This window comes from Gavialis gangeticus, unplaced genomic scaffold, assembly GCF_001723915.1.
Source record: "Gavialis gangeticus isolate Ggan-Ray unplaced genomic scaffold, GavGan_comp1, whole genome shotgun sequence".
NCBI lineage: Eukaryota > Metazoa > Chordata > Crocodylia > Gavialidae > Gavialis > Gavialis gangeticus.
The window spans coordinates 156,389,881-156,400,735 of NW_017729032.1; the positions used below are offsets into that span (position 1 = coordinate 156,389,881).

At 41.3% G+C, this 10,855-nt stretch overlaps 1 long non-coding RNA gene across 1 annotated transcript in view; it reads right to left on the reverse strand.

The window, feature by feature from the left end:
- Window positions 1-1,239: 1,239 nt before the first annotated feature.
- Window positions 1,240-10,855, reverse strand: part of LOC109302392 — a 24,138-nt gene continuing 14,522 nt past the window's right edge. Inside the window, exons 2-3 of the long non-coding RNA XR_002098737.1 lie at window positions 6,668-6,764; window positions 1,240-1,332 (exon numbers count right to left, since the gene is read on the reverse strand). This is a non-coding gene — a long non-coding RNA (uncharacterized LOC109302392). The remainder of the gene's footprint in view (window positions 1,333-6,667; window positions 6,765-10,855) is intronic.

A 10,855-nucleotide genomic window follows, 5' to 3' on the forward strand; every position in this document is an offset into this window, starting at 1 on the left:
CCCATATTTTCTTGTATATGCATAAAGTACAAGGCCTGATAGGAGCCTTTGGGTGTTGTCACAAGCTACAATCAAGATCTGAATTGATTTCCCAGTTTTGCCACAACGTTCCTTTGTGATGTCAAGCAAGATACTTAACTTTTCTGTCTATGTTTCTTATCCATGAAATGGGTATAATAATATTTCCTTTCCTATACCCTTAGTGTAGCTAGTCTATTAAACTGTTTTAGGGTGGATTTTTCTTGTTTTGGTCTTTTATCTGTCTGCATTCTTTATCCAGTCACCAGCTGAGACTGGGAGAGTTGCATTAAAAATCTGTGTAAGTGACCCATGTAAGTGCTATTTATCAGCTTAACAGGGAAATAATTTTGAGCTAGTATAACCTACTATGAAGTGCTTAGAGCTTTTAAACCCAAACAAAAGATGTTAATACTACAGATTTTAGCAAGATCCTTAAAATTAAATATTTGATAAGGCAAGAAACAGCTTAGACTAAATAAAATTTAAATGAAATAAGCTGCCTTTAGAAGTGAGGTCAGAAAGCTCTCAAAAGCATTAATAAATTCCTCTGCAAAATTAATACATATATTTTCTTGACCTCTAATAGATATAGAATGGATAATATACCTAATATGGCCTAACTAAATGTCACTCTTCTAAGTCAATTTTTATCTGTTACATGGATAGAGTCAGTGGAATTATTGAAGTCAACCAGATTGCTCTGAACTTATATGATTGAAATGAATAGAAATCTTAGAGTAGCAGTAAAATTAATAGAAGCAGCTACTAATAAGAGTAGAATCTGACCTTATCATTCTAAGAGAAAACCACTTACAGAACTCTGTCTAGCTAGTATGACATGGAGAAAATTGTTGCTTTGACAGATAAGTTCTGAGGCACTGCAAGGCAAAACAGGACCATCTTCTATTTCTGGGAATAGTTTGTATGATAAAATAGATTATTTGTATACACAGTAGTGAATGTAGTTTTGCAATTGCATACAGTCCTGTATGCCCCTCATTTTGATTTATGTTATGATCTGGTTCTGTTTTAATCCAGTTATTACATAATTGACTTATAGCTACATTATTTTCATTTAGTAATAACTTTCAGTTGTTCTACCAGATTTTTCAAAGCAATAGATGTTAACTTAAAAAATCTCAACAATTATTTATATCTAACTATGAATTATGAGACATTTATATTAGTACAGTGGTGTATTCTCACCTTCATTTGGCACACTATTCATTTTGCTTTTATTTCATGTTGTAGTTTTATCTTTTGTTTTGGACAAAATCAACAATAAGACTTTGACCACTGATTTCATACTTTCTAGGATAAAGAAAGTTAGAAAAAGTAAATCCTGTTGCTCAAATTTATCATGGCTTGGAAAAATCTAATAAACCAGAGGTACTAGGCTCCACAGCTACACAGCAGCAAAAAATCCCAAGAAACAAGTAAATACAGACATAAATACAAGGCAGCTTCACATACATTCAGCCTTAGGTCCAGGGATAAGGTCCGTATATCTGGCTCCTGAGCAGCATAAAAAAGAAGTAAAGGATGAAAGGTCACCATCTAACAGAGAGTCAGGGAAGCAACCAGGGCCTCAAGCAGTCCTCATTTCCAGCCACTGAGACATCTGACCGCCCTGGGCTTTTAATCATCCCAGGGCCTATTATCCCCCAAACTTTCCCAAGCTAGAAAGGAAGGCCAATGAAAATGCATACACTTGAATTTGCAGGGTCACTGAATTCTTCTATGTCTGCCCACTCTTTACTCCATCACATTTTTTCCAATGCAGATAGATCCAGAAGGGTTAGTTCTAGCCCAGAATGGGCATATCTACATGTGCAATTAATGAGCCTAAATTTTATACATAGAAAATTCAGGTGAATTAAAATGCAGCCCTGCACACATCTGAATATGTGCCCATTGGAAGCAAATTTGCTTCCAACAGGAGCAGTTCAGTCCAGGCCTGCTCCTGTCCTATTCTGCCCCCCTGCAGCAGCGAGGGGGGAGCTCCAGGCTCCCTGGGGGCTTGTCCCAATCTCTGTGGGGCAGAGGAGAGCTGTCCTGGCTTCCAGGCAGCTGCCTCCCAGCCACATCGAGATTGGAACCTGCCCTGATCTCCACGGGGCTGGGAGAGCTGTCCTGCTTGCCAGGCAGCTGCCTCCCAGCCACATGGTGATCAGGACCTATTCCATTCTCCACGTGGCTGGAAGGCAGCATCCTGCCAAACTGGGACAGCTCTCCCTGTCCCCGGTTGCCTAGGTTGACTGGGAGCAATTAGCTCCTGATCAGCATCTACATGTGCACTTTGGTACATTAGTTAAATGCACCAGTTTCTAGTACCTGTATATACAAGTACTAGGTAATGGTACATTAGACTAATCTACTGCACAGTAATGGCTGTGTACATCGGAGAACCTTCTCAGCAGTACAGCACCAGAAAGGGATCTTGGGGTCACTGTTGACTCCAAGATGAACATGAGTTGTCAATGTGATAAAGTGATCAGTAAAGCCAACCACACTTTATCATGCATTAGCAGGTGCATGACAAACAAGTCTAAGGAAGTGACACTTCCCCTTTATGCAGCATTGGTCAGGACACAATTGGAATACTGCATCTCAAGCTGATGCATCGAGTTTTGGATGCCACACTTCAAGAGGAATGTGCACAACCTCGAGAGGGTTCAGAGGGGGGCCACTCCTATGGCTGGGGGCCTGCAGGCAAAGCCCTATAAGGAGAGACTGATGACCCTGGATCTCTTCAGCCTCCACAAGAGAAGGTTGAGAAGGGATCTTGTGGCTGCCTATAAATTCATCAAGGAGGGGCAGCAAGGAATAGGGGATGCTGTGTTTACCAGGGCACCCCTTGGAGTCACTAAAAGCAACGGCCACAAACTGATGGAGATCAGATTTAGGTTAGACATCATAAAGAACTTCTTTATGGTAAAGGTTGCCAAAATCTGGAATGGGCTTCCAAGGGAGGTGGTGCTGTCCCCTGCCTTGGGGGTCTTTAAGAAAAGGCTAAACCCCAGCACTCTTTCCTGCCCAGGGCAGGAGGTTGGACTCAATGATCTACTGAAGTCCTTTCTGACCCTAACATCTATGAATCTATGTAGATGGTGACACTTTACTGTGCATCAGATTAGTCTAATCTAGATCATGTAGATACACCCAATGTTTCCTGCACCCCTGTATACTGCATTTACAATTAGGTAAGCATCCAGGGACCCAATGAAATGAGCAGGGAACTTTTTGTTGTAGAAGGTTCAGTTTCAGGTTGAAAGAAAACCCATGAGCTGCTATAATTCCTCTTATTCCTCTTGTACTCTATAATTCTAATTTTCAGTTGCATAGCAGAGATATAAACCATCATGTAATGGCATTTCATCGAATACATAACACATTCAGATGATTCTTTGCCAGTAGCAATATGATTAACGGCCTGCTGTTTTAGCATCCACAGAAATTAACAAGTTTTTATTCAGCAATTGGAACAATTATTATACTGGAAGTTGGTGTTGGATTTGAAAGACACTGTAGATTTGAGTAATTACATCTATTAACAGACAATATGAACTCCTTTCCCCCGTCTGTTATAACAAACTAGCAACAGTACTGCAAATGTGTCATTTAAAGCTGTAGTGCATCAGTAAATGCCCAATTTTGTAACTTTTAATTCCTAAACTGTAAATCCTAAGTAAAGCTAACAATCGCCTTGAAAATTCAGTTTCTTTATTCAGTGGTAGAGAAGAAGATAGAGATTATCTTCTTTCAAACACTTTTTAGAATTCACTAAAAAGACCCTTTTCACAATCCACTTTTTAATGCATGTTTTCCTTAGCTATAATTTTCATCAGAACACTGCTATTAGCTAGCATTTTTTACTCAAGGATGTAACTCTGCAATGATGCAAAAGATTAATTGATGGGATATGCTCAGCTGCTGAAATTTTTAAAAACATAATCAGAAAAGTAATTCTACTCATGTGCAATGGTGTCATCCTCAGCAACAGCATTCTAGTTTTTGGACCAGACTTTGGCAGAACACAATCAAGCTTTTAAAATAGCTTTTATCTGGCACCTAATAATTTAACAATAAATGCAACCAAATGTGCATCCAACATGGAAATGCTTGAATTGTATGGACAAGGGTGGGTTTTTTGGGAGGGAGGAGGGTTATAGTTACAGTCAGGGCTCCCAAAATATATACATCCAAAAAAATGCAACAGTGGGCACTTCTACATGTGCATTAACATGCTTTAGTTAATGTGCATTAAATTGAATACCACCAGGCGCATCTACACATGGGCTTTAATGCACATTAGCTTATTTTAACGCACAATAAACCATCAGTAAAAATCTGCTATTTAATGCAAATTCAAATAGGCTAATGTGCATTGTGTCACTTAAAACCCATGCTGTTTAGTTAACATGCATTAAGACTGGCTAATGAGCATTTTCTTAGGGTATTTTTACACATGCTCTGAGAAGCGTGGGGGTGGGGCACTTTAATTAGCAAGGACTTTTCATTAAATGTGCTTAATGAATTAGCAATGCACATGTATTAGCAAACCCTATGGTGAAAAATGGTGGCAGGGCGCTTTCAACTAAATCTCATTGAACGAGCTTTAGTTCAAAGCATCTGTCATAATTTTTTGGCATGGGGACACTAATACACATAATGCCAGAGTCTGCTGGAGCATATTTATTTCCAGAGTGTCTGAGCTGGCTCTCTGCATGTATATAGGAGACTCTAGTACCTCACAATGGAGGTACTAGATTTAGTGCATATTAACTAAAGCGCAATAATGCACATGTAGACGTGCCCTTTGTGAGGTATTAAGAACATTCACAATAGCCTGTCTTAATACACATTAACTACATAGCACAAGGCATTTATACACATATCTTTTTGTGCAGTGATGTGCTAGAGATGCACATGTGAACTGATGCGCCCGGCACTGTGTCGCACACATTTGTATAAATAGCGAAATGCACATCGGCACTGGGAAAAAAGCAGCAGTCCGCTTTTGAACTAAAACACCTTCAATGTGTTTTAGTTCAAAAACATGCCACCACCATTTTCTCAGCACTGACGCATACTTCACTGTTTATACAAATGTGAAACACAGTGCCAGGCGCTTTCAAAACTGATGCTTTAATGCACATTAAAATAGGCTAATGCACATTAAAGTGCACATGTAGATGTGCCCAGTATTCAAAGACATTAAACCATATATGGGGGGGTGCGCGTGCACACGCGTGCATACGTATGCAAGTGTACACATGTGGAAAGCTACCAGAAATCAACCAAAAACTATAAATTCAGGAGTAAGAACAGAGAAGATGAACTTCATCCTAACTAAAGGAGGGAAAAAACTGGTTTTCCTCTGTTGGGAAAAATTTTGAGATTTCATTATTTTTTCCTGTGTCAGTTGGGACAAATAGCTAAAAACTCATTTTTCCCCCCATCAAACAAACCCCACAAGCTTTCATTCTGAATACTATGGAATTTGTTATTTCCAATATGAAATGTTTCAAAGAATGCTATCTGCCCACCTTGTAGTTTGAAGTGGAACAGAGGACTGTGAACTACTGGCAGCCTCAGACTGAAACTGATACAAGATTTATCATTTTCACTTACAGCCATCACTAAATTTACAGAACTGTCCACAGTCCACAGCTTCCAGGACTGCCCAGAACTCCTGCTCCATGACAGGCAGCTTAGCAGCCCACCGAGAATGGAGAACTTGAAAGACAGGATTTGCAGTTGCCTATTGTATAGGCTGCTAGAGAACTGGGAGTTGTGAGGCTGCCAGCTCCTTTCTCAGAGGCTAAGGGCACAGCAGGTTTCCTTGGACCTGGACAGTCAAGCTGGCAGAAGTTATTGAAAAATCAGACTTCCCACAAAATGTTTTTTGATTTCATAAACAAAATTGTGACAAAAAACTATTTCATTAGAATTTCTCTGATCAGCTTTCAACCTAACAGAGGTAATAAAGATGTCAACCCGAGTAAAATTGGAAGCAATATTAATGTTTTAGTACACTGACAAGAGAAATTCTAGTATTGGTGGAGGGGAGGGGGTAGAGGAGGAGCTATAATCAAAAATGTCAATTAAAACAGGCACCAAAGAATAAATACAGCATTTTTCTCAAACACTTTATACAAATTGATAACATGAGGACACATAATTGAATATATTTCCTTTAATTATTCTTAAGAAATGGTAAATGCCACATGAATTGGTAAAAGAGGTTCATTTTGAAGCTTGTACAAGATAAATGATCTTTAAGTGGGCAATAACAAGATGCCAGATTATTCCAGAATTTAATCTTTTTAATACAAGAGTCTACATTTTTTTTGTGCCTAGAAATAATATCTTGGTAATGCAGAACAAAGGGAATCATTGGAGTTCAAGTGCTTCAAATTCATTTCCCCCCTTTTCCATTTAAATTCTTATTATACCAAATCACAATGGTATCTAAGTACACTTTAGAACTTACGAAGAAATGGAAGGACTCTTTGATCCTGTTTCTTTAGAATACTGTTCATAATGGGAATTAAAAAAAAATCACAGAAAGTCTTTTTTTTCTAAAAGTGAACAAAGAAACTTATTAAAATAAAGACTCTCCTTTAACTACACACACCCTTACCCTATTACTGCTTCACTGCAGCAGCTCCCTCTTAGAATCTTTCCCAGTTTCCTCCTTGACTGGCTTTCATCTACATTTTTTCCCTCATATGAATAATCTTAAAAAGAAAAATACCCAACAACATTAACAACAGTCTTAGAAACAGACAAGTCACTGACTTTAACACTCATCAAGACATTTTTTGTCCAATTCATTCAAGTTATGAAGAAAACCCAAAAAGTGTAGAGACCCATTCAGTGAAGCAAGGGCTCTCTTCCATAGTATTATTCCTCTTTTACTAAGATCTGGATGCAAGTACCATTGCTGCTGCAGTCACATACCCATAGCCCCTGCATTATTAGACATTTGTGAGATCTAAATAAATATTAATTCAGAGTGAGTGAGGGATTTGCCAGGAATAAAAGAGAACCACAGGCAGGGAAACAGAAAGCAGTGCAGCCACGGTTGAATTTCTTTTCAGGCAAATAACTCTTGGATTAGAGTAATAAGATTATGCTGTTCTCACAGTGCATTGCTTGAAGCAAACAAAAACATTTGAGCCCATGTCACTCTTGTATGAGCTTCTCTCTCCCCCCTTTTTGCCAACAACCCAAATACTGTATTAGAGTTCCTGCAGTTGCACTTAGCAGGGAAAGAATGAAGCATTTTAAAGACAGGCTTGCTGAAGCACGCAGAGAGAAGTTATGAAATGCCACTGTGCATCTTAGAAGGACAAGATGATCCTAAATAGCACAGTGATAGCTTTATCCATCGTGAATGCTTTCTCAATATTCCCTCATTACATTCTCTTGGCTAAATAACTTGTAAGAGGCATTTCTCAGCCCCATAGGCACTAAGCAATGTTTTTATCATTGCACGGCTAATGTTTTTTTTAGATCATTTGCTCTATTTTTTTGGGTTTGCTTCTACTGCTAACACTTTCCATGGCTCACTAGACCAGTCTCATATAATTTGGCTATAAATGAAAGTTGTTTCTTCTGTACGGGACTCTGTAAAATAAAGGCAGTATCTCTACAGAATGCATTATAGCCTATCTTTTAAAATGAGTAGTCCTTTCAATTGCTAAATTTGCAACACCTTACTGAGGTCTGCTTTCCAGTGTATGGTGGATCAGCACTCTCAGGCCCCTTTCAGATGTCCCAGACTTGAGCACGCAAAAATTACTTATTTTAGAAAAATATTCTTCTTTATGTTAAGAATAACTCATTAATGTTTTCAAAGCACTTTGATAATATAAAATAGCCAAGAGAGGTTGTCCTGAATATTTATGATGAGCTACTTACTGTAATTAATAAGATCTATGTTTGGCACAGACTGGCCATATCTCCATGAGATGCTGACTGCGCAGTAGCCTGATACTACTATTGTCTGACAAAAACCGTGATGTGATGTTAGTGTGGAGTAGTATTAGGCTACTGCTCAGTAGCATCACAAAAAAGGAGTTTTATGCAGAGATGAACCTACGTGGACTGGGCTGGACTTGATAACCTCCTGAGGTCTCTTCCAGCCGTACGTTCCCATGATTCTGTTTAGTGTAGTACTCATTTCAATCAGTATGGCAAAACAAATATATTGAACTTTTAAAGTGGATACAATTGCTGTGTTGTCTCTGGTGCTAAAAACTAATCTTCCACAAGGGGCCCGTGCAGGGCCACAAGGGGGAAATCCCCAGACAGAGACATGGTCTTTTACTCGCACAGAAATCAAAGAATTGCAAGAGCAACATAAAGCTAAATGAGGGGAGCCAATAATAGATTGGTAAGTTTGAATGTATAGTGAAGGAGCCTCAGCAGTATCTGTAAGTCACACTGAGGCAGCACAATTGGTCCTCTGCCCTGAAATCCAGTTGGGTCAGTGGGTCGGGCAGGACCAAAATATTACTCTGTTTTCTGGCCCATACATAAACCAAGTGGGGATTGGCGACTGACTATTGATGTTAGAGCTCTGAATGCAGATACCAACCATTTGACAGCTGCGGTCCCATCCATGTCTGCGTTAATAGAAAACATTAGGTGTTATGGACCCCAGTGGATGGGATCCGTGGACATTAGAGACATGTTCTTTGCTATTCCCATCCATAAAGATCACTGGCCTTTGTTTGCCTTCACATAGCTAGGACAGCAGTACACCTACACAGTCCTACCCCAGGGTTGGGTGCATAGCCCCACCTGGGCCCATGGAGTGCTGGCTGCAGTGGTCCATGAAGTCCAGTTAAGCCACCCAAAGGTGTATGTCTGGCAGTATGTCGACAATGTCATGGTGGGAGGCTAGAACCGGGAATTAACCATTTGTGCTTTTGAGTCCCAAAAGGAGAAAGTGAAGGTATTTGGAGTCATGCTGTTCAGCAAAAAGATCCAAGAAGTTGGGCCTCAGTGTGAATTCCTGGGAATCCAGTGGCAACAAGGTGGACACACCATACCGGCTAAGGAGCTGCAAAGCCTGTTAGATACCCCTGCCCCCAATAATGTAAAAGAGCTGCAAGCCCAGCTGGGAGGACTTAATTTCTGGCACCTGCATGTCCCTGAGTTTAGTGTGTTGGCCTTTGTATAATTTGTGCAAGAAAAAGGCACAGTGGGAATGGGGCTCCAAGCACCAACATGCCATGCGGGCCCTCAAGGAGGCGGTAACCATTCACGCCTCCCTAGCAGCACGACACCCAGAAGGGGAGCTCTGGCTCCATGTAAATGTGTCCAATGGGGGGCCCCAGTGGAGCTTATGGCAAAGAGATACACCTAAGGCAGAGGGAAAGCCCCTTGAGTTTTGGAGCTGAGGCTGGAAGGGAGCCGAAGCCCAATACACCCTGCTAGAACAAATGCTGTGTGCAGCAGCCGCAGCTTTAGAAGCCAGAGAGGCCCTGAGAGGGGAGTTACCCACTGTCATAACTACTTCGGTAGCCATCCTGGGAATGGCATTGTCTGACCGACACCTCCCGCCTGGAGGGAGGGCCCAAGAAACAACAGTGCAGAAATGAATCTATTATATTTTAAGTCAGGCACAGCAAGTAACCCCAAAGAGACATCCAGCACTAGTGGAAAAGGTCACAGAAAACACGGTCAACATATACCCAGATGCAACCAGATCTGATGAGCCATCTCCCATCAAGGAAGCACCTCCTTTCTCACCTGACATGGAAACATCAAAAGATGTAGAAGTCTGGTTCACTGATGGCTCAGCCAAATGTTGCACCTGGAGGAGTGCTGCCATATGAATTCGAGATGGTACGCAGTTTACAATAGAGGGAAACGGCCAAAGTGCGCAGTATGCTGAGTTGGCCACTGTAGTCAACGTGGCCAACTATGAACTGTTACTAGGGTCAGGCTATACAAAACCCATTTATATCTATTGTGATTCGTGGATGGTAGTAGAGGGTTGTACCAAGTGGCTACCCTTGCGGAAAAAAGAAAACTTCAAAAGACAAGGCAAAAATATTTGAAGCTATTGTAACCCAGGAGGTACACCAAGAGGTACCCCCTCTCCAGTTGAAAGGATCAAAGCAGGTGCACAAGTGCTGTGGGAGGTGTAGGGACTCTCCTCTCCTCTAGAGCAGAGCCAGACCACCAATGGGGATTTAACCATATACCTTTTAATACTGGGAACATAACAGGCATAAATCAGAGGGTATAGTGGACACTACAATGCCCCAAGAGCGCAGGATTCAACAAAGGTTAGACACTTACAAATCACTGACAAAACAGGGTTAACAAAATATAAAACTCAAACAGCAGAACAAACAATATGGGTTGGTGAAATATACAAAGGGCACAACATGCAAAATGTCAAATGACAAGGAAATATAGGGCCTTGGTACCTGGAGGGGGAGAAAGAGGGGAAAACACAGTGGCCTCTTCCCACTGCAAGAAGATTTGCTTCTTGGTATCTCACTCACCCCAAGTCACCTCAGCTGGGACTATGAACCCAGATCTCCCATATAGTAGGCAGGAACACTACCACACAGCCACCACTGGTGGCACTGCTCCAGCCTGCTAGGGGTCTTGACCTTCCCGGAGCCCCGGCCTCATGTCGAGGTACCTGGCCTCTGATTGGAGGAGCTGGAAGCAGGGCTGGGAACCCCTCAGGTCACTGGTCAGATCCTTCCTGGAGTGGGGAAGCCTTTCCTGCTGGCTGGGGCCTCTCCTTGGGGATCCTGGAGCCCAGTGGGGAGCTTCTCCTGCCGGCCGCACGCTGCAC